We start from the raw sequence: 23,405 nt of genomic DNA, 5'->3' as shown, positions 1-23,405 counted from the left end.
AGCAGTTGCCATTTGGTGGCAACTCCTTTATTGACAGAAGACATGACATATCATGTCAGTCTTACGGTTAATGAGCAAGGAATGTCAGGAGTGGGATTTGAACCCACGCCTCCAGGAGAGACTGCGCCCTGAACGCAGCGCCTTAGACCGCTCGGCCATCCTGACACATTTGCACTTGTTGATACAGAATCCACATGACAGGCTAGCAGATCAAGACACCTTTACAACTGATCAGATTGGCAGACTATTACACCTCTTCTTTACCAACACATATTCAGCTGAGATTCAAGAAGTCACTTTGATGAGTGGTGAGACTTTTCTTCAACTATCTGATAAATGAACGTGACCAAGTTGCAGTACAGAAAGGAACTGACTTCTACTTCACATCTAAAGCACATTTGTGAGATTTGAGGTTTAGAGCTATGTATTTTTGCAGGCTGAGATCCAGTTGGTGAAGGAACTTGTAATGGATGTCTGTGAAGGTTCTGTCATCCAGGTCATTGTAGTCTAAGGAGCTTGGAAACTTCTTTAAACTTCTTTAAGTTGCTTGAAGACGTTTCACCTCTCATCCGAGAAATTTCTTCAGTTCTAGGGTCAAATGGTGGAGTGTCCCAGATTTAAGGCCTGTGGGAGTGTCTGCCCAAGAGGGACTATGGACCCTCTAATGATCCTCTCCCTAATGACACGAGCCAAAGTGTGAAAACGGGTGTAGGTCACAAGCAACCAAGGATTCGGGTGAGCTCATTGTGAAACCTAGCCCCAACCTATCATGTGATTTCCTGAGGTCAAATGGCCCAAGATGTGAGTGGGCGTTAAGGCTTCTGGGAAGGTATCTCAACACTGGATTATAGACGTCACACAGTTGGTGCCCTATGCCACCACCTCTGTTCAACGATGGTCATTCACAGTGGACACAGATGTAACGGAGCAGTCTGTATCTGCAGTGAATTTGGCTGTGTGGAACAATTGATTTTGCAAAACATTCGGACTCCGGTAGACGCATGAGAGAGGTACTTGAGGTCAGTATCTTGCACAAGGATATTTGGCATGTAGATTAAAGCATCCCCATCACCAACCTGGTAGGTGACCTGCACTACAGAAACCCTGACACTAACTAAATCAGATTTCAAGTTCATAACTTATCAAAGCAGTTGCCATTTGGTGGCAACTCCTTTATTGACAGAAGACATATCATGTCAGTCTTACGGTTAATGAGCAAGGAATGTCAGGAGTGGGATTCGAACCCACGCCTCCAGGAGAGACTGCGACCTGAACGCAGCGCCTTAGACCGCTCGGCCATCCTGACACATTTGCACTTGTTGATACAGAATCCACATGACAGGCTAGCAGATCAAGACACCTTTACAACTGATCAGATTGGCAGACTATTACACCTCTTCTTTACCAACACATATTCAGCTGAGATTCAAGAAGTCACTTTGATGAGTGGTGAGACTTTTCTTCAACTATCTGATAAATGAACGTGACCAAGTTGCAGTACAGAAAGGAACTGACTTCTACTTCACATCTAAAGCACATTTGTGAGATTTGAGGTTTAGAGCTATGTATTTTTGCAGGCTGAGATCCAGTTGGTGAAGGAACTTGTAATGGATGTCTGTGAAGGTTCTGTCATCCAGGTCATTGTAGTCTAAGGAGCTTGGAAACTTCTTTAAACTTCTTTAAGTTGCTTGAAGACGTTTCACCTCTCATCCGAGAAATTTCTTCAGTTCTAGGGTCAAATGGTGGAGTGTCCCAGATTTAAGGCCTGTGGGAGTGTCTGCCCAAGAGGGACTATGGACCCTCTAATGATCCTCTCCCTAATGACACGAGCCAAAGTGTGAAAACGGGTGTAGGTCACAAGCAACCAAGGATTCGGGTGAGCTCATTGTGAAACCTAGCCCCAACCTATCATGTGATTTCCTGAGGTCAAATGGCCCAGGATGTGAGTGGGCGTTAAGGCTTCTGGGAAGGTATCTCAACACTGGATTATAGATGTCAGACAGTTGGTGCCCTATGCCACCACCTCTGTTCAAAGATGGTCATTCACAGTGGACATAGATGTAACGGAGCAGTCTGTATCTGCAGTGAATTTGGCTGTGTGGAACAATTGATTTTGCAAAACATTCGGACTCCGGTAGATGCATGAGAGAGGTACTTGAGGTCAGTATCTTGCACAAGGATATTTGGCATGTAGATTAAAGCATCCCATCACCAACCTGGTAGGTGACCTGCACTACAGAAACCCTGACACTAACTAAATCAGATTTCAAGTTCATAACTTATCAAAGCAGTTGCCATTTGATGGCAACTCCTTTATTGACAGAAGACATGACATGTCAGTCTTACGGTTAATGAGCAAGGAATGTCAGGAGTGGGATTTGAACCCACGCCTCCAGGAGAGACTGCGACCTGAACGCAGCGCCTTAGACCGCTCGGCCATCCTGACACATTTGCACTTGTTGATACAGAATCCACATGACAGGCTAGCAGATCAAGACCCCTTTACAACTGATCAGATTGGCAGACTATTACACCTCTTCTTTACCAACACATATTCAGCTGAGATTCAAGAAGTCACTTTGATGAGTGGTGAGACTTTTCTTCAACTATCTGATAAATGAACGTGACCAAGTTGCAGTACAGAAAGGAACTGACTTCTACTTCACATCTAAAGCACATTTGTGAGATTTGAGGTTTAGAGCTATGTATTTTTGCAGGCTGAGATCCAGTTGGTGAAGGAACTTGTAATGGATGTCTGTGAAGGTTCTGTCATCCAGGTCATTGTAGTCTAAGGAGCTTGGAAACTTCTTTAAACTTCTTTAAGTTGCTTGAAGACGTTTCACCTCTCATCCGAGAAATTTCTTCAGTTCTAGGGTCAAATGGTGGAGTGTCTCAGATTTAAGGCCTGTGGGAGTGTCTGCCCGAGAGGGACTATGGACCCTCTAATGATCCTCTCCCTAATGACACGAGCCAAAGTGTGAAAACGGGTGTAGGTCACAAGCAACCAAGGATTCGGGTGAGCTCATTGTGAAACCTAGCCCCAACCTATCATGTGATTTCCTGAGGTCAAATGGCCCAGGATGTGAGTGGGCGTTAAGGCTTCTGGGAAGGTATCTCAACACTGGATTATAGATGTCAGACAGTTGGTGCCCTATGCCACCACCTCTGTTCAAAGATGGTCATTCACAGTGGACATAGATGTAACGGAGCAGTCTGTATCTGCAGTGAATTTGGCTGTGTGGAACAATTGATTTTGCAAAACATTCGGACTCCGGTAGATGCATGAGAGAGGTACTTGAGGTCAGTATCTTGCACAAGGATATTTGGCATGTAGATTAAACCATCCCATCACCAACCTGGTAGGTGACCTGCACTACAGAAACCCTGACACTAACTAAATCAGATTTCAAGTTCATAACTTATCAAAGCAGTTGCCATTTGATGGCAACTCCTTTATTGACAGAAGACATGACATGTCAGTCTTACGGTTAATGAGCAAGGAATGTCAGGAGTGGGATTTGAACCCACGCCTCCAGGAGAGACTGCGACCTGAACGCAGCGCCTTAGACCGCTCGGCCATCCTGACACATTTGCACTTGTTGATACAGAATCCACATGACAGGCTAGCAGATCAAGACACCTTTACAACTGATCAGATTGGCAGACTATTACACCTCTTCTTTACCAACACATATTCAGCTGAGATTCAAGAAGTCACTTTGATGAGTGGTGAGACTTTTCTTCAACTATCTGATAAATGAACGTGACCAAGTTGCAGTACAGAAAGGAACTGACTTCTACTTCACATCTAAAGCACATTTGTGAGATTTGAGGTTTAGAGCTATGTATTTTTGCAGGCTGAGATCCAGTTGGTGAAGGAACTTGTAATGGATGTCTGTGAAGGTTCTGTCATCCAGGTCATTGTAGTCTAAGGAGCTTGGAAACTTCTTTAAACTTCTTTAAGTTGCTTGAAGACGTTTCACCTCTCATCCGAGAAATTTCTTCAGTTCTAGGGTCAAATGGTGGAGTGTCCCAGATTTAAGGCCTGTGGGAGTGTCTGCCCAAGAGGGACTATGGACCCTCTAATGATCCTCTCCCTAATGACACGAGCCAAAGTGTGAAAACGGGTGTAGGTCACAAGCAACCAAGGATTCGGGTGAGCTCATTGTGAAACCTAGCCCCAACCTATCATGTGATTTCCTGAGGTCAAATGGCCCAAGATGTGAGTGGGCGTTAAGGCTTCTGGGAAGGTATCTCAACACTGGATTATAGACGTCACACAGTTGGTGCCCTATGCCACCACCTCTGTTCAACGATGGTCATTCACAGTGGACACAGATGTAACGGAGCAGTCTGTATCTGCAGTGAATTTGGCTGTGTGGAACAATTGATTTTGCAAAACATTCGGACTCCGGTAGACGCATGAGAGAGGTACTTGAGGTCAGTATCTTGCACAAGGATATTTGGCATGTAGATTAAAGCATCCCCATCACCAACCTGGTAGGTGACCTGCACTACAGAAACCCTGACACTAACTAAATCAGATTTCAAGTTCATAACTTATCAAAGCAGTTGCCATTTGGTGGCAACTCCTTTATTGACAGAAGACATGACATATCATGTCAGTCTTACGGTTAATGAGCAAGGAATGTCAGGAGTGGGATTCGAACCCACGCCTCCAGGAGAGACTGCGACCTGAACGCAGCGCCTTAGACCGCTCGGCCATCCTGACACATTTGCACTTGTTGATACAGAATCCACATGACAGGCTAGCAGATCAAGACACCTTTACAACTGATCAGATTGGCAGACTATTACACCTCTTCTTTACCAACACATATTCAGCTGAGATTCAAGAAGTCACTTTGATGAGTGGTGAGACTTTTCTTCAACTATCTGATAAATGAACGTGACCAAGTTGCAGTACAGAAAGGAACTGACTTCTACTTCACATCTAAAGCACATTTGTGAGATTTGAGGTTTAGAGCTATGTATTTTTGCAGGCTGAGATCCAGTTGGTGAAGGAACTTGTAATGGATGTCTGTGAAGGTTCTGTCATCCAGGTCATTGTAGTCTAAGGAGCTTGGAAACTTCTTTAAACTTCTTTAAGTTGCTTGAAGACGTTTCACCTCTCATCCGAGAAATTTCTTCAGTTCTAGGGTCAAATGGTGGAGTGTCCCAGATTTAAGGCCTGTGGGAGTGTCTGCCCAAGAGGGACTATGGACCCTCTAATGATCCTCTCCCTAATGACACGAGCCAAAGTGTGAAAACGGGTGTAGGTCACAAGCAACCAAGGATTCGGGTGAGCTCATTGTGAAACCTAGCCCCAACCTATCATGTGATTTCCTGAGGTCAAATGGCCCAGGATGTGAGTGGGCGTTAAGGCTTCTGGGAAGGTATCTCAACACTGGATTATAGATGTCAGACAGTTGGTGCCCTATGCCACCACCTCTGTTCAAAGATGGTCATTCACAGTGGACATAGATGTAACGGAGCAGTCTGTATCTGCAGTGAATTTGGCTGTGTGGAACAATTGATTTTGCAAAACATTCGGACTCCGGTAGATGCATGAGAGAGGTACTTGAGGTCAGTATCTTGCACAAGGATATTTGGCATGTAGATTAAAGCATCCCATCACCAACCTGGTAGGTGACCTGCACTACAGAAACCCTGACACTAACTAAATCAGATTTCAAGTTCATAACTTATCAAAGCAGTTGCCATTTGATGGCAACTCCTTTATTGACAGAAGACATGACATGTCAGTCTTACGGTTAATGAGCAAGGAATGTCAGGAGTGGGATTTGAACCCACGCCTCCAGGAGAGACTGCGACCTGAACGCAGCGCCTTAGACCGCTCGGCCATCCTGACACATTTGCACTTGTTGATACAGAATCCACATGACAGGCTAGCAGATCAAGACACCTTTACAACTGATCAGATTGGCAGACTATTACACCTCTTCTTTACCAACACATATTCAGCTGAGATTCAAGAAGTCACTTTGATGAGTGGTGAGACTTTTCTTCAACTATCTGATAAATGAACGTGACCAAGTTGCAGTACAGAAAGGAACTGACTTCTACTTCACATCTAAAGCACATTTGTGAGATTTGAGGTTTAGAGCTATGTATTTTTGCAGGCTGAGATCCAGTTGGTGAAGGAACTTGTAATGGATGTCTGTGAAGGTTCTGTCATCCAGGTCATTGTAGTCTAAGGAGCTTGGAAACTTCTTTAAACTTCTTTAAGTTGCTTGAAGACGTTTCACCTCTCATCCGAGAAATTTCTTCAGTTCTAGGGTCAAATGGTGGAGTGTCTCAGATTTAAGGCCTGTGGGAGTGTCTGCCCGAGAGGGACTATGGACCCTCTAATGATCCTCTCCCTAATGACACGAGCCAAAGTGTGAAAACGGGTGTAGGTCACAAGCAACCAAGGATTCGGGTGAGCTCATTGTGAAACCTAGCCCCAACCTATCATGTGATTTCCTGAGGTCAAATGGCCCAGGATGTGAGTGGGCGTTAAGGCTTCTGGGAAGGTATCTCAACACTGGATTATAGATGTCAGACAGTTGGTGCCCTATGCCACCACCTCTGTTCAAAGATGGTCATTCACAGTGGACATAGATGTAACGGAGCAGTCTGTATCTGCAGTGAATTTGGCTGTGTGGAACAATTGATTTTGCAAAACATTCGGACTCCGGTAGATGCATGAGAGAGGTACTTGAGGTCAGTATCTTGCACAAGGATATTTGGCATGTAGATTAAACCATCCCATCACCAACCTGGTAGGTGACCTGCACTACAGAAACCCTGACACTAACTAAATCAGATTTCAAGTTCATAACTTATCAAAGCAGTTGCCATTTGATGGCAACTCCTTTATTGACAGAAGACATCACATGTCAGTCTTACGGTTAATGAGCAAGGAATGTCAGGAGTGGGATTTGAACCCACGCCTCCAGGAGAGACTGCGACCTGAACGCAGCGCCTTAGACCGCTCGGCCATCCTGACACATTTGCACTTGTTGATACAGAATCCACATGACAGGCTAGCAGATCAAGACACCTTTACAACTGATCAGATTGGCAGACTATTACACCTCTTCTTTACCAACACATATTCAGCTGAGATTCAAGAAGTCACTTTGATGAGTGGTGAGACTTTTCTTCAACTATCTGATAAATGAACGTGACCAAGTTGCAGTACAGAAAGGAACTGACTTCTACTTCACATCTAAAGCACATTTGTGAGATTTGAGGTTTAGAGCTATGTATTTTTGCAGGCTGAGATCCAGTTGGTGAAGGAACTTGTAATGGATGTCTGTGAAGGTTCTGTCATCCAGGTCATTGTAGTCTAAGGAGCTTGGAAACTTCTTTAAACTTCTTTAAGTTGCTTGAAGACGTTTCACCTCTCATCCGAGAAATTTCTTCAGTTCTAGGGTCAAATGGTGGAGTGTCCCAGATTTAAGGCCTGTGGGAGTGTCTGCCCAAGAGGGACTATGGACCCTCTAATGATCCTCTCCCTAATGACACGAGCCAAAGTGTGAAAACGGGTGTAGGTCACAAGCAACCAAGGATTCGGGTGAGCTCATTGTGAAACCTAGCCCCAACCTATCATGTGATTTCCTGAGGTCAAATGGCCCAGGATGTGAGTGGGCGTTAAGGCTTCTGGGAAGGTATCTCAACACTGGATTATAGACGTCACACAGTTGGTGCCCTATGTCACCACCTCTGTTCAAAGATGGTCATTCACAGTGGACATAGATGTAACGGAGCAGTCTGTATCTGCAGTGAATTTGGCTGTGTGGAACAATTGATTTTGCAAAACATTCGGACTCCGGTAGACGCATGAGAGAGGTACTTGAGGTCAGTATCTTGCACAAGGATATTTGGCATGTAGATTAAACCATCCCATCACCAACCTGGTAGGTGACCTGCACTACAGCACCCTGACACTAACTAAATCAGATTTCAAGTTCATAACTTATCAAAGCAGTTGCCATTTGGTGGCAACTCCTTTATTGACAGAAGACATGACATATCATGTCAGTCTTACGGTTAATGAGCAAGGAATGTCAGGAGTGGGATTTGAACCCACGCCTCCAGGAGAGACTGCGCCCTGAACGCAGCGCCTTAGACCGCTCGGCCATCCTGACACATTTGCACTTGTTGATACAGAATCCACATGACAGGCTAGCAGATCAAGACACCTTTACAACTGATCAGATTGGCAGACTATTACACCTCTTCTTTACCAACACATATTCAGCTGAGATTCAAGAAGTCACTTTGATGAGTGGTGAGACTTTTCTTCAACTATCTGATAAATGAACGTGACCAAGTTGCAGTACAGAAAGGAACTGACTTCTACTTCACATCTAAAGCACATTTGTGAGATTTGAGGTTTAGAGCTATGTATTTTTGCAGGCTGAGATCCAGTTGGTGAAGGAACTTGTAATGGATGTCTGTGAAGGTTCTGTCATCCAGGTCATTGTAGTCTAAGGAGCTTGGAAACTTCTTTAAACTTCTTTAAGTTGCTTGAAGACGTTTCACCTCTCATCCGAGAAATTTCTTCAGTTCTAGGGTCAAATGGTGGAGTGTCCCAGATTTAAGGCCTGTGGGAGTGTCTGCCCAAGAGGGACTATGGACCCTCTAATGATCCTCTCCCTAATGACACGAGCCAAAGTGTGAAAACGGGTGTAGGTCACAAGCAACCAAGGATTCGGGTGAGCTCATTGTGAAACCTAGCCCCAACCTATCATGTGATTTCCTGAGGTCAAATGGCCCAAGATGTGAGTGGGCGTTAAGGCTTCTGGGAAGGTATCTCAACACTGGATTATAGACGTCACACAGTTGGTGCCCTATGCCACCACCTCTGTTCAACGATGGTCATTCACAGTGGACACAGATGTAACGGAGCAGTCTGTATCTGCAGTGAATTTGGCTGTGTGGAACAATTGATTTTGCAAAACATTCGGACTCCGGTAGACGCATGAGAGAGGTACTTGAGGTCAGTATCTTGCACAAGGATATTTGGCATGTAGATTAAAGCATCCCCATCACCAACCTGGTAGGTGACCTGCACTACAGAAACCCTGACACTAACTAAATCAGATTTCAAGTTCATAACTTATCAAAGCAGTTGCCATTTGGTGGCAACTCCTTTATTGACAGAAGACATGACATATCATGTCAGTCTTACGGTTAATGAGCAAGGAATGTCAGGAGTGGGATTCGAACCCACGCCTCCAGGAGAGACTGCGACCTGAACGCAGCGCCTTAGACCGCTCGGCCATCCTGACACATTTGCACTTGTTGATACAGAATCCACATGACAGGCTAGCAGATCAAGACACCTTTACAACTGATCAGATTGGCAGACTATTACACCTCTTCTTTACCAACACATATTCAGCTGAGATTCAAGAAGTCACTTTGATGAGTGGTGAGACTTTTCTTCAACTATCTGATAAATGAACGTGACCAAGTTGCAGTACAGAAAGGAACTGACTTCTACTTCACATCTAAAGCACATTTGTGAGATTTGAGGTTTAGAGCTATGTATTTTTGCAGGCTGAGATCCAGTTGGTGAAGGAACTTGTAATGGATGTCTGTGAAGGTTCTGTCATCCAGGTCATTGTAGTCTAAGGAGCTTGGAAACTTCTTTAAACTTCTTTAAGTTGCTTGAAGACGTTTCACCTCTCATCCGAGAAATTTCTTCAGTTCTAGGGTCAAATGGTGGAGTGTCCCAGATTTAAGGCCTGTGGGAGTGTCTGCCCAAGAGGGACTATGGACCCTCTAATGATCCTCTCCCTAATGACACGAGCCAAAGTGTGAAAACGGGTGTAGGTCACAAGCAACCAAGGATTCGGGTGAGCTCATTGTGAAACCTAGCCCCAACCTATCATGTGATTTCCTGAGGTCAAATGGCCCAGGATGTGAGTGGGCGTTAAGGCTTCTGGGAAGGTATCTCAACACTGGATTATAGATGTCAGACAGTTGGTGCCCTATGCCACCACCTCTGTTCAAAGATGGTCATTCACAGTGGACATAGATGTAACGGAGCAGTCTGTATCTGCAGTGAATTTGGCTGTGTGGAACAATTGATTTTGCAAAACATTCGGACTCCGGTAGATGCATGAGAGAGGTACTTGAGGTCAGTATCTTGCACAAGGATATTTGGCATGTAGATTAAACCATCCCATCACCAACCTGGTAGGTGACCTGCACTACAGAAACCCTGACACTAACTAAATCAGATTTCAAGTTCATAACTTATCAAAGCAGTTGCCATTTGATGGCAACTCCTTTATTGACAGAAGACATGACATGTCAGTCTTACGGTTAATGAGCAAGGAATGTCAGGAGTGGGATTTGAACCCACGCCTCCAGGAGAGACTGCGACCTGAACGCAGCGCCTTAGACCGCTCGGCCATCCTGACACATTTGCACTTGTTGATACAGAATCCACATGACAGGCTAGCAGATCAAGACCCCTTTACAACTGATCAGATTGGCAGACTATTACACCTCTTCTTTACCAACACATATTCAGCTGAGATTCAAGAAGTCACTTTGATGAGTGGTGAGACTTTTCTTCAACTATCTGATAAATGAACGTGACCAAGTTGCAGTACAGAAAGGAACTGACTTCTACTTCACATCTAAAGCACATTTGTGAGATTTGAGGTTTAGAGCTATGTATTTTTGCAGGCTGAGATCCAGTTGGTGAAGGAACTTGTAATGGATGTCTGTGAAGGTTCTGTCATCCAGGTCATTGTAGTCTAAGGAGCTTGGAAACTTCTTTAAACTTCTTTAAGTTGCTTGAAGACGTTTCACCTCTCATCCGAGAAATTTCTTCAGTTCTAGGGTCAAATGGTGGAGTGTCTCAGATTTAAGGCCTGTGGGAGTGTCTGCCCGAGAGGGACTATGGACCCTCTAATGATCCTCTCCCTAATGACACGAGCCAAAGTGTGAAAACGGGTGTAGGTCACAAGCAACCAAGGATTCGGGTGAGCTCATTGTGAAACCTAGCCCCAACCTATCATGTGATTTCCTGAGGTCAAATGGCCCAGGATGTGAGTGGGCGTTAAGGCTTCTGGGAAGGTATCTCAACACTGGATTATAGATGTCAGACAGTTGGTGCCCTATGCCACCACCTCTGTTCAAAGATGGTCATTCACAGTGGACATAGATGTAACGGAGCAGTCTGTATCTGCAGTGAATTTGGCTGTGTGGAACAATTGATTTTGCAAAACATTCGGACTCCGGTAGATGCATGAGAGAGGTACTTGAGGTCAGTATCTTGCACAAGGATATTTGGCATGTAGATTAAACCATCCCATCACCAACCTGGTAGGTGACCTGCACTACAGAAACCCTGACACTAACTAAATCAGATTTCAAGTTCATAACTTATCAAAGCAGTTGCCATTTGATGGCAACTCCTTTATTGACAGAAGACATCACATGTCAGTCTTACGGTTAATGAGCAAGGAATGTCAGGAGTGGGATTTGAACCCACGCCTCCAGGAGAGACTGCGACCTGAACGCAGCGCCTTAGACCGCTCGGCCATCCTGACACATTTGCACTTGTTGATACAGAATCCACATGACAGGCTAGCAGATCAAGACACCTTTACAACTGATCAGATTGGCAGACTATTACACCTCTTCTTTACCAACACATATTCAGCTGAGATTCAAGAAGTCACTTTGATGAGTGGTGAGACTTTTCTTCAACTATCTGATAAATGAACGTGACCAAGTTGCAGTACAGAAAGGAACTGACTTCTACTTCACATCTAAAGCACATTTGTGAGATTTGAGGTTTAGAGCTATGTATTTTTGCAAGCTGAGATCCAGTTGGTGAAGGAACTTGTAATGGATGTCTGTGAAGGTTCTGTCATCCAGGTCATTGTAGTCTAAGGAGCTTGGAAACTTCTTTAAACTTCTTTAAGTTGCTTGAAGACGTTTCACCTCTCATCCGAGAAATTTCTTCAGTTCTAGGGTCAAATGGTGGAGTGTCCCAGATTTAAGGCCTGTGGGAGTGTCTGCCCAAGAGGGACTATGGACCCTCTAATGATCCTCTCCCTAATGACACGAGCCAAAGTGTGAAAACGGGTGTAGGTCACAAGCAACCAAGGATTCGGGTGAGCTCATTGTGAAACCTAGCCCCAACCTATCATGTGATTTCCTGAGGTCAAATGGCCCAGGATGTGAGTGGGCGTTAAGGCTTCTGGGAAGGTATCTCAACACTGGATTATAGACGTCACACAGTTGGTGCCCTATGTCACCACCTCTGTTCAAAGATGGTCATTCACAGTGGACATAGATGTAACGGAGCAGTCTGTATCTGCAGTGAATTTGGCTGTGTGGAACAATTGATTTTGCAAAACATTCGGACTCCGGTAGACGCATGAGAGAGGTACTTGAGGTCAGTATCTTGCACAAGGATATTTGGCATGTAGATTAAACCATCCCATCACCAACCTGGTAGGTGACCTGCACTACAGCACCCTGACACTAACTAAATCAGATTTCAAGTTCATAACTTATCAAAGCAGTTGCCATTTGGTGGCAACTCCTTTATTGACAGAAGACATGACATATCATGTCAGTCTTACGGTTAATGAGCAAGGAATGTCAGGAGTGGGATTTGAACCCACGCCTCCAGGAGAGACTGCGCCCTGAACGCAGCGCCTTAGACCGCTCGGCCATCCTGACACATTTGCACTTGTTGATACAGAATCCACATGACAGGCTAGCAGATCAAGACACCTTTACAACTGATCAGATTGGCAGACTATTACACCTCTTCTTTACCAACACATATTCAGCTGAGATTCAAGAAGTCACTTTGATGAGTGGTGAGACTTTTCTTCAACTATCTGATAAATGAACGTGACCAAGTTGCAGTACAGAAAGGAACTGACTTCTACTTCACATCTAAAGCACATTTGTGAGATTTGAGGTTTAGAGCTATGTATTTTTGCAGGCTGAGATCCAGTTGGTGAAGGAACTTGTAATGGATGTCTGTGAAGGTTCTGTCATCCAGGTCATTGTAGTCTAAGGAGCTTGGAAACTTCTTTAAACTTCTTTAAGTTGCTTGAAGACGTTTCACCTCTCATCCGAGAAATTTCTTCAGTTCTAGGGTCAAATGGTGGAGTGTCCCAGATTTAAGGCCTGTGGGAGTGTCTGCCCAAGAGGGACTATGGACCCTCTAATGATCCTCTCCCTAATGACACGAGCCAAAGTGTGAAAACGGGTGTAGGTCACAAGCAACCAAGGATTCGGGTGAGCTCATTGTGAAACCTAGCCCCAACCTATCATGTGATTTCCTGAGGTCAAATGGCCCAGGATGTGAGTGGGCGTTAAGGCTTCTGGGAAGGTATCTCAACACTGGATTATAGACGTCACACAGTTGGTGCCCTATGTCACCACCTCTGTTCAAAGATGGTCATTCACAGTGGACATAGATGTAACGGAGCAGTCTGTATCTGCAGTGAATTTGGCTGTGTGGAACAATTGATTTTGCAAAACATTCGGACTCCGGTAGACGCATGAGAGAGGTACTTGAGGTCAGTATCTTGCACAAGGATATTTGGCATGTAGATTAAACCATCCCATCACCAACCTGGTAGGTGACCTGCACTACAGCACCCTGACACTAACTAAATCAGATTTCAAGTTCATAACTTATCAAAGCAGTTGCCATTTGGTGGCAACTCCTTTATTGACAGAAGACATGACATATCATGTCAGTCTTACGGTTAATGAGCAAGGAATGTCAGGAGTGGGATTTGAACCCACGCCTCCAGGAGAGACTGCGCCCTGAACGCAGCGCCTTAGACCGCTCGGCCATCCTGACACATTTGCACTTGTTGATACAGAATCCACATGACAGGCTAGCAGATCAAGACACCTTTACAACTGATCAGATTGGCAGACTATTACACCTCTTCTTTACCAACACATATTCAGCTGAGATTCAAGAAGTCACTTTGATGAGTGGTGAGACTTTTCTTCAACTATCTGATAAATGAACGTGACCAAGTTGCAGTACAGAAAGGAACTGACTTCTACTTCACATCTAAAGCACATTTGTGAGATTTGAGGTTTAGAGCTATGTATTTTTGCAGGCTGAGATCCAGTTGGTGAAGGAACTTGTAATGGATGTCTGTGAAGGTTCTGTCATCCAGGTCATTGTAGTCTAAGGAGCTTGGAAACTTCTTTAAACTTCTTTAAGTTGCTTGAAGACGTTTCACCTCTCATCCGAGAAATTTCTTCAGTTCTAGGGTCAAATGGTGGAGTGTCCCAGATTTAAGGCCTGTGGGAGTGTCTGCCCAAGAGGGACTATGGACCCTCTAATGATCCTCTCCCTAATGACACGAGCCAAAGTGTGAAAACGGGTGTAGGTCACAAGCAACCAAGGATTCGGGTGAGCTCATTGTGAAACCTAGCCCCAACCTATCATGTGATTTCCTGAGGTCAAATGGCCCAAGATGTGAGTGGGCGTTAAGGCTTCTGGGAAGGTATCTCAACACTGGATTATAGACGTCACACAGTTGGTGCCCTATGCCACCACCTCTGTTCAACGATGGTCATTCACAGTGGACACAGATGTAACGGAGCAGTCTGTATCTGCAGTGAATTTGGCTGTGTGGAACAATTGATTTTGCAAAACATTCGGACTCCGGTAGACGCATGAGAGAGGTACTTGAGGTCAGTATCTTGCACAAGGATATTTGGCATGTAGATTAAAGCATCCCCATCACCAACCTGGTAGGTGACCTGCACTACAGAAACCCTGACACTAACTAAATCAGATTTCAAGTTCATAACTTATCAAAGCAGTTGCCATTTGGTGGCAACTCCTTTATTGACAGAAGACATGACATATCATGTCAGTCTTACGGTTAATGAGCAAGGAATGTCAGGAGTGGGATTCGAACCCACGCCTCCAGGAGAGACTGCGACCTGAACGCAGCGCCTTAGACCGCTCGGCCATCCTGACACATTTGCACTTGTTGATACAGAATCCACATGACAGGCTAGCAGATCAAGACACCTTTACAACTGATCAGATTGGCAGACTATTACACCTCTTCTTTACCAACACATATTCAGCTGAGATTCAAGAAGTCACTTTGATGAGTGGTGAGACTTTTCTTCAACTATCTGATAAATGAACGTGACCAAGTTGCAGTACAGAAAGGAACTGACTTCTACTTCACATCTAAAGCACATTTGTGAGATTTGAGGTTTAGAGCTATGTATTTTTGCAGGCTGAGATCCAGTTGGTGAAGGAACTTGTAATGGATGTCTGTGAAGGTTCTGTCATCCAGGTCATTGTAGTCTAAGGAGCTTGGAAACTTCTTTAAACTTCTTTAAGTTGCTTGAAGACGTTTCACCTCTCATCCGAGAAATTTCTTCAGTTCTAGGGTCAAATGGTGGAGTGTCCCAGATTTAAGGCCTGTGGGAGTGTCTGCCCAAGAGGGACTATGGACCCTCTAATGATCCTCTCCCTAATGACACGAGCCAAAGTGTGAAAACGGGTGTAGGTCACAAGCAACCAAGGATTCGGGTGAGCTCATTGTGAAACCTAGCCCCAACCTATCATGTGATTTCCTGAGGTCAAATGGCCCAGGATGTGAGTGGGCGTTAAGGCTTCTGGGAAGGTATCTCAACACTGGATTATAGATGTCAGACAGTTGGTGCCCTATGCCACCACCTCTGTTCAAAGATGGTCATTCACAGTGGACATAGATGTAACGGAGCAGTCTGTATCTGCAGTGAATTTGGCTGTGTGGAACAATTGATTTTGCAAAACATTCGGACTCCGGTAGATGCATGAGAGAGGTACTTGAGGTCAGTATCTTGCACAAGGATATTTGGCATGTAGATTAAAGCATCCCATCACCAACCTGGTAGGTGACCTGCACTACAGAAACCCTGACACTAACTAAATCAGATTTCAAGTTCATAACTTATCAAAGCAGTTGCCATTTGATGGCAACTCCTTTATTGACAGAAGACATGACATGTCAGTCTTACGGTTAATGAGCAAGGAATGTCAGGAGTGGGATTTGAACCCACGCCTCCAGGAGAGACTGCGACCTGAACGCAGCGCCTTAGACCGCTCGGCCATCCTGACACATTTGCACTTGTTGATACAGAATCCACATGACAGGCTAGCAGATCAAGACCCCTTTACAACTGATCAGATTGGCAGACTATTACACCTCTTCTTTACCAACACATATTCAGCTGAGATTCAAGAAGTCACTTTGATGAGTGGTGAGACTTTTCTTCAACTATCTGATAAATGAACGTGACCAAGTTGCAGTACAGAAAGGAACTGACTTCTACTTCACATCTAAAGCACATTTGTGAGATTTGAGGTTTAGAGCTATGTATTTTTGCAGGCTGAGATCCAGTTGGTGAAGGAACTTGTAATGGATGTCTGTGAAGGTTCTGTCATCCAGGTCATTGTAGTCTAAGGAGCTTGGAAACTTCTTTAAACTTCTTTAAGTTGCTTGAAGACGTTTCACCTCTCATCCGAGAAATTTCTTCAGTTCTAGGGTCAAATGGTGGAGTGTCTCAGATTTAAGGCCTGTGGGAGTGTCTGCCCGAGAGGGACTATGGACCCTCTAATGATCCTCTCCCTAATGACACGAGCCAAAGTGTGAAAACGGGTGTAGGTCACAAGCAACCAAGGATTCGGGTGAGCTCATTGTGAAACCTAGCCCCAACCTATCATGTGATTTCCTGAGGTCAAATGGCCCAGGATGTGAGTGGGCGTTAAGGCTTCTGGGAAGGTATCTCAACACTGGATTATAGATGTCAGACAGTTGGTGCCCTATGCCACCACCTCTGTTCAAAGATGGTCATTCACAGTGGACATAGATGTAACGGAGCAGTCTGTATCTGCAGTGAATTTGGCTGTGTGGAACAATTGATTTTGCAAAACATTCGGACTCCGGTAGATGCATGAGAGAGGTACTTGAGGTCAGTATCTTGCACAAGGATATTTGGCATGTAGATTAAACCATCCCATCACCAACCTGGTAGGTGACCTGCACTACAGAAACCCTGACACTAACTAAATCAGATTTCAAGTTCATAACTTATCAAAGCAGTTGCCATTTGATGGCAACTCCTTTATTGACAGAAGACATCACATGTCAGTCTTACGGTTAATGAGCAAGGAATGTCAGGAGTGGGATTTGAACCCACGCCTCCAGGAGAGACTGCGACCTGAACGCAGCGCCTTAGACCGCTCGGCCATCCTGACACATTTGCACTTGTTGATACAGAATCCACATGACAGGCTAGCAGATCAAGACACCTTTACAACTGATCAGATTGGCAGACTATTACACCTCTTCTTTACCAACACATATTCAGCTGAGATTCAAGAAGTCACTTTGATGAGTGGTGAGACTTTTCTTCAACTATCTGATAAATGAACGTGACCAAGTTGCAGTACAGAAAGGAACTGACTTCTACTTCACATCTAAAGCACATTTGTGAGATTTGAGGTTTAGAGCTATGTATTTTTGCAAGCTGAGATCCAGTTGGTGAAGGAACTTGTAATGGATGTCTGTGAAGGTTCTGTCATCCAGGTCATTGTAGTCTAAGGAGCTTGGAAACTTCTTTAAACTTCTTTAAGTTGCTTGAAGACGTTTCACCTCTCATCCGAGAAATTTCTTCAGTTCTAGGGTCAAATGGTGGAGTGTCCCAGATTTAAGGCCTGTGGGAGTGTCTGCCCAAGAGGGACTATGGACCCTCTAATGATCCTCTCCCTAATGACACGAGCCAAAGTGTGAAAACGGGTGTAGGTCACAAGCAACCAAGGATTCGGGTGAGCTCATTGTGAAACCTAGCCCCAACCTATCATGTGATTTCCTGAGGTCAAATGGCCCAGGATGTGAGTGGGCGTTAAGGCTTCTGGGAAGGTATCTCAACACTGGATTATAGACGTCACACAGTTGGTGCCCTATGTCACCACCTCTGTTCAAAGATGGTCATTCACAGTGGACATAGATGTAACGGAGCAGTCTGTATCTGCAGTGAATTTGGCTGTGTGGAACAATTGATTTTGCAAAACATTCGGACTCCGGTAGACGCATGAGAGAGGTACTTGAGGTCAGTATCTTGCACAAGGATATTTGGCATGTAGATTAAACCATCCCATCACCAACCTGGTAGGTGACCTGCACTACAGCACCCTGACACTAACTAAATCAGATTTCAAGTTCATAACTTATCAAAGCAGTTGCCATTTGGTGGCAACTCCTTTATTGACAGAAGACATGACATATCATGTCAGTCTTACGGTTAATGAGCAAGGAATGTCAGGAGTGGGATTTGAACCCACGCCTCCAGGAGAGACTGCGCCCTGAACGCAGCGCCTTAGACCGCTCGGCCATCCTGACACATTTGCACTTGTTGATACAGAATCCACATGACAGGCTAGCAGATCAAGACACCTTTACAACTGATCAGATTGGCAGACTATTACACCTCTTCTTTACCAACACATATTCAGCTGAGATTCAAGAAGTCACTTTGATGAGTGGTGAGACTTTTCTTCAACTATCTGATAAATGAACGTGACCAAGTTGCAGTACAGAAAGGAACTGACTTCTACTTCACATCTAAAGCACATTTGTGAGATTTGAGGTTTAGAGCTATGTATTTTTGCAGGCTGAGATCCAGTTGGTGAAGGAACTTGTAATGGATGTCTGTGAAGGTTCTGTCATCCAGGTCATTGTAGTCTAAGGAGCTTGGAAACTTCTTTAAACTTCTTTAAGTTGCTTGAAGACGTTTCACCTCTCATCCGAGAAATTTCTTCAGTTCTAGGGTCAAATGGTGGAGTGTCCCAGATTTAAGGCCTGTGGGAGTGTCTGCCCAAGAGGGACTATGGACCCTCTAATGATCCTCTCCCTAATGACACGAGCCAAAGTGTGAAAACGGGTGTAGGTCACAAGCAACCAAGGATTCGGGTGAGCTCATTGTGAAACCTAGCCCCAACCTATCATGTGATTTCCTGAGGTCAAATGGCCCAGGATGTGAGTGGGCGTTAAGGCTTCTGGGAAGGTATCTCAACACTGGATTATAGACGTCACACAGTTGGTGCCCTATGTCACCACCTCTGTTCAAAGATGGTCATTCACAGTGGACATAGATGTAACGGAGCAGTCTGTATCTGCAGTGAATTTGGCTGTGTGGAACAATTGATTTTGCAAAACATTTGGACTCCGGTAGACGCATGAGAGAGGTACTTGAGGTCAGTATCTTGCACAAGGATATTTGGCATGTAGATTAAAGCATCCCCATCACCAACCTGGTAGGTGACCTGCACTACAGAAACCCTGACACTAACTAAATCAGATTTCAAGTTCATAACTTATCAAAGCAGTTGCCATTTGGTGGCAACTCCTTTATTGACAGAAGACATGACATATCATGTCAGTCTTACGGTTAATGAGCAAGGAATGTCAGGAGTGGGATTTGAACCCACGCCTCCAGGAGAGACTGCGCCCTGAACGCAGCGCCTTAGACCGCTCGGCCATCCTGACACATTTGCACTTGTTGATACAGAATCCACATGACAGGCTAGCAGATCAAGACACCTTTACAACTGATCAGATTGGCAGACTATTACACCTCTTCTTTACCAACACATATTCAGCTGAGATTCAAGAAGTCACTTTGATGAGTGGTGAGACTTTTCTTCAACTATCTGATAAATGAACGTGACCAAGTTGCAGTACAGAAAGGAACTGACTTCTACTTCACATCTAAAGCACATTTGTGAGATTTGAGGTTTAGAGCTATGTATTTTTGCAGGCTGAGATCCAGTTGGTGAAGGAACTTGTAATGGATGTCTGTGAAGGTTCTGTCATCCAGGTCATTGTAGTCTAAGGAGCTTGGAAACTTCTTTAAACTTCTTTAAGTTGCTTGAAGACGTTTCACCTCTCATCCGAGAAATTTCTTCAGTTCTAGGGTCAAATGGTGGAGTGTCTCAGATTTAAGGCCTGTGGGAGTGTCTGCCCGAGAGGGACTATGGACCCTCTAATGATCCTCTCCCTAATGACACGAGCCAAAGTGTGAAAACGGGTGTAGGTCACAAGCAACCAAGGATTCGGGTGAGCTCATTGTGAAACCTAGCCCCAACCTATCATGTGATTTCCTGAGGTCAAATGGCCCAGGATGTGAGTGGGCGTTAAGGCTTCTGGGAAGGTATCTCAACACTGGATTATAGACGTCACACAGTTGGTGCCCTATGTCACCACCTCTGTTCAAAGATGGTCATTCACAGTGGACATAGATGTAACGGAGCAGTCTGTATCTGCAGTGAATTTGGCTGTGTGGAACAATTGATTTTGCAAAACATTTGGACTCCGGTAGACGCATGAGAGAGGTACTTGAGGTCAGTATCTTGCACAAGGATATTTGGCATGTAGATTAAAGCATCCCCATCACCAACCTGGTAGGTGACCTGCACTACAGAAACCCTGACACTAACTAAATCAGATTTCAAGTTCATAACTTATCAAAGCAGTTGCCATTTGGTGGCAACCCCTTTATTGACAGAAGACATGACATATCATGTCAGTCTTACGGTTAATGAGCAAGGAATGTCAGGAGTGGGATTTGAACCCACGCCTCCAGGAGAGACTGCGCCCTGAACGCAGCGCCTTAGACCGCTCGGCCATCCTGACACATTTGCACTTGTTGATACAGAATCCACATGACAGGCTAGCAGATCAAGACACCTTTACAACTGATCAGATTGGCAGACTATTACACCTCTTCTTTACCAACACATATTCAGCTGAGATTCAAGAAGTCACTTTGATGAGTGGTGAGACTTTTCTTCAACTATCTGATAAATGAACGTGACCAAGTTGCAGTACAGAAAGGAACTGACTTCTACTTCACATCTAAAGCACATTTGTGAGATTTGAGGTTTAGAGCTATGTATTTTTGCAGGCTGAGATCCAGTTGGTGAAGGAACTTGTAATGGATGTCTGTGAAGGTTCTGTCATCCAGGTCATTGTAGTCTAAGGAGCTTGGAAACTTCTTTAAACTTCTTTAAGTTGCTTGAAGACGTTTCACCTCTCATCCGAGAAATTTCTTCAGTTCTAGGGTCAAATGGTGGAGTGTCTCAGATTTAAGGCCTGTGGGAGTGTCTGCCCGAGAGGGACTATGGACCCTCTAATGATCCTCTCCCTAATGACACGAGCCAAAGTGTGAAAACGGGTGTAGGTCACAAGCAACCAAGGATTCGGGTGAGCTCATTGTGAAACCTAGCCCCAACCTATCATGTGATTTCCTGAGGTCAAATGGCCCAGGATGTGAGTGGGCGTTAAGGCTTCTGGGAAGGTATCTCAACACTGGATTATAGATGTCAGACAGTTGGTGCCCTATGCCACCACCTCTGTTCAAAGATGGTCATTCACAGTGGACATAGATGTAACGGAGCAGTCTGTATCTGCAGTGAATTTGGCTGTGTGGAACAATTGATTTTGCAAAACATTCAGACTCCGGTAGATGCATGAGAGAGGTACTTGAGGTCAGTATCTTGCACAAGGATATTTGGCATGTAGATTAAAGCATCCCATCACCAACCTGGTAGGTGACCTGCACTACAGAAACCCTGACACTAACTAAATCAGATTTCAAGTTCATAACTTATCAAAGCAGTTGCCATTTGATGGCAACTCCTTTATTGACAGAAGACATGACATGTCAGTCTTACGGTTAATGAGCAAGGAATGTCAGGAGTGGGATTTGAACCCACGCCTCCAGGAGAGACTGCGACCTGAACGCAGCGCCTTAGACCGCTCGGCCATCCTGACACATTTGCACTTGTTGATACAGAATCCACATGACAGGCTAGCAGATCAAGACACCTTTACAACTGATCAGATTGGCAGACTATTACACCTCTTCTTTACCAACACATATTCAGCTGAGATTCAAGAAGTCACTTTGATGAGTGGTGAGACTTTTCTTCAACTATCTGATAAATGAACGTGACCAAGTTGCAGTACAGAAAGGAACTGACTTCTACTTCACATCTAAAGCACATTTGTGAGATTTGAGGTTTAGAGCTATGTATTTTTGCAGGCTGAGATCCAGTTGGTGAAGGAACTTGTAATGGATGTCTGTGAAGGTTCTGTCATCCAGGTCATTGTAGTCTAAGGAGCTTGGAAACTTCTTTAAACTTCTTTAAGTTGCTTGAAGACGTTTCACCTCTCATCCGAGAAATTTCTTCAGTTCTAGGGTCAAATGGTGGAGTGTCCCAGATTTAAGGCCTGTGGGAGTGTCTGCCCAAGAGGGACTATGGACCCTCTAATGATCCTCTCCCTAATGACACGAGCCAAAGTGTGAAAACGGGTGTAGGTCACAAGCAACCAAGGATTCGGGTGAGCTCATTGTGAAACCTAGCCCCAACCTATCATGTGATTTCCTGAGGTCAAATGGCCCAGGATGTGAGTGGGCGTTAAGGCTTCTGGGAAGGTATCTCAACACTGGATTATAGACGTCACACAGTTGGTGCCCTATGCCACCACCTCTGTTCAAAGATGGTCATTCACAGTGGACATAGATGTAACGGAGCAGTCTGTATCTGCAGTGAATTTGGCTGTGTGGAACAATTGATTTTGCAAAACATTCGGACTCCGGTAGATGCATGAGAGAGGTACTTGAGGTCAGTATCTTGCACAAGGATATTTGGCATGTAGATTAAAGCATCCCATCACCAACCTGGTAGGTGACCTGCACTACAGAAACCCTGACACTAACTAAATCAGATTTCAAGTTCATAACTTATCAAAGCAGTTGCCATTTGATGGCAACTCCTTTATTGACAGAAGACATGACATGTCAGTCTTACGGTTAATGAGCAAGGAATGTCAGGAGTGGGATTTGAACCCACGCCTCCAGGAGAGACTGCGACCTGAACGCAGCGCCTTAGACCGCTCGGCCATCCTGACACATTTGCACTTGTTGATACAGAATCCACATGACAGGCTAGCAGATCAAGACACCTTTACAACTGATCAGATTGGCAGACTATTACACCTCTTCTTTACCAACACATATTCAGCTGAGATTCAAGAAGTCACTTTGATGAGTGGTGAGACTTTTCTTCAACTATCTGATAAATGAACGTGACCAAGTTGCAGTACAGAAAGGAACTGACTTCTACTTCACATCTAAAGCACATTTGTGAGATTTGAGGTTTAGAGCTATGTATTTTTGCAGGCTGAGATCCAGTTGGTGAAGGAACTTGTAATGGATGTCTGTGAAGGTTCTGTCATCCAGGTCATTGTAGTCTAAGGAGCTTGGAAACTTCTTTAAACTTCTTTAAGTTGCTTGAAGACGTT

Source organism: Rhamphochromis sp. 'chilingali', assembly GCF_963969265.1.
Source record: "Rhamphochromis sp. 'chilingali' genome assembly, chromosome: 22".
Lineage (NCBI taxonomy): Eukaryota > Metazoa > Chordata > Actinopteri > Cichliformes > Cichlidae > Rhamphochromis > Rhamphochromis sp. 'chilingali'.
Note: the sequence above shows the minus strand (reverse complement) of the source record.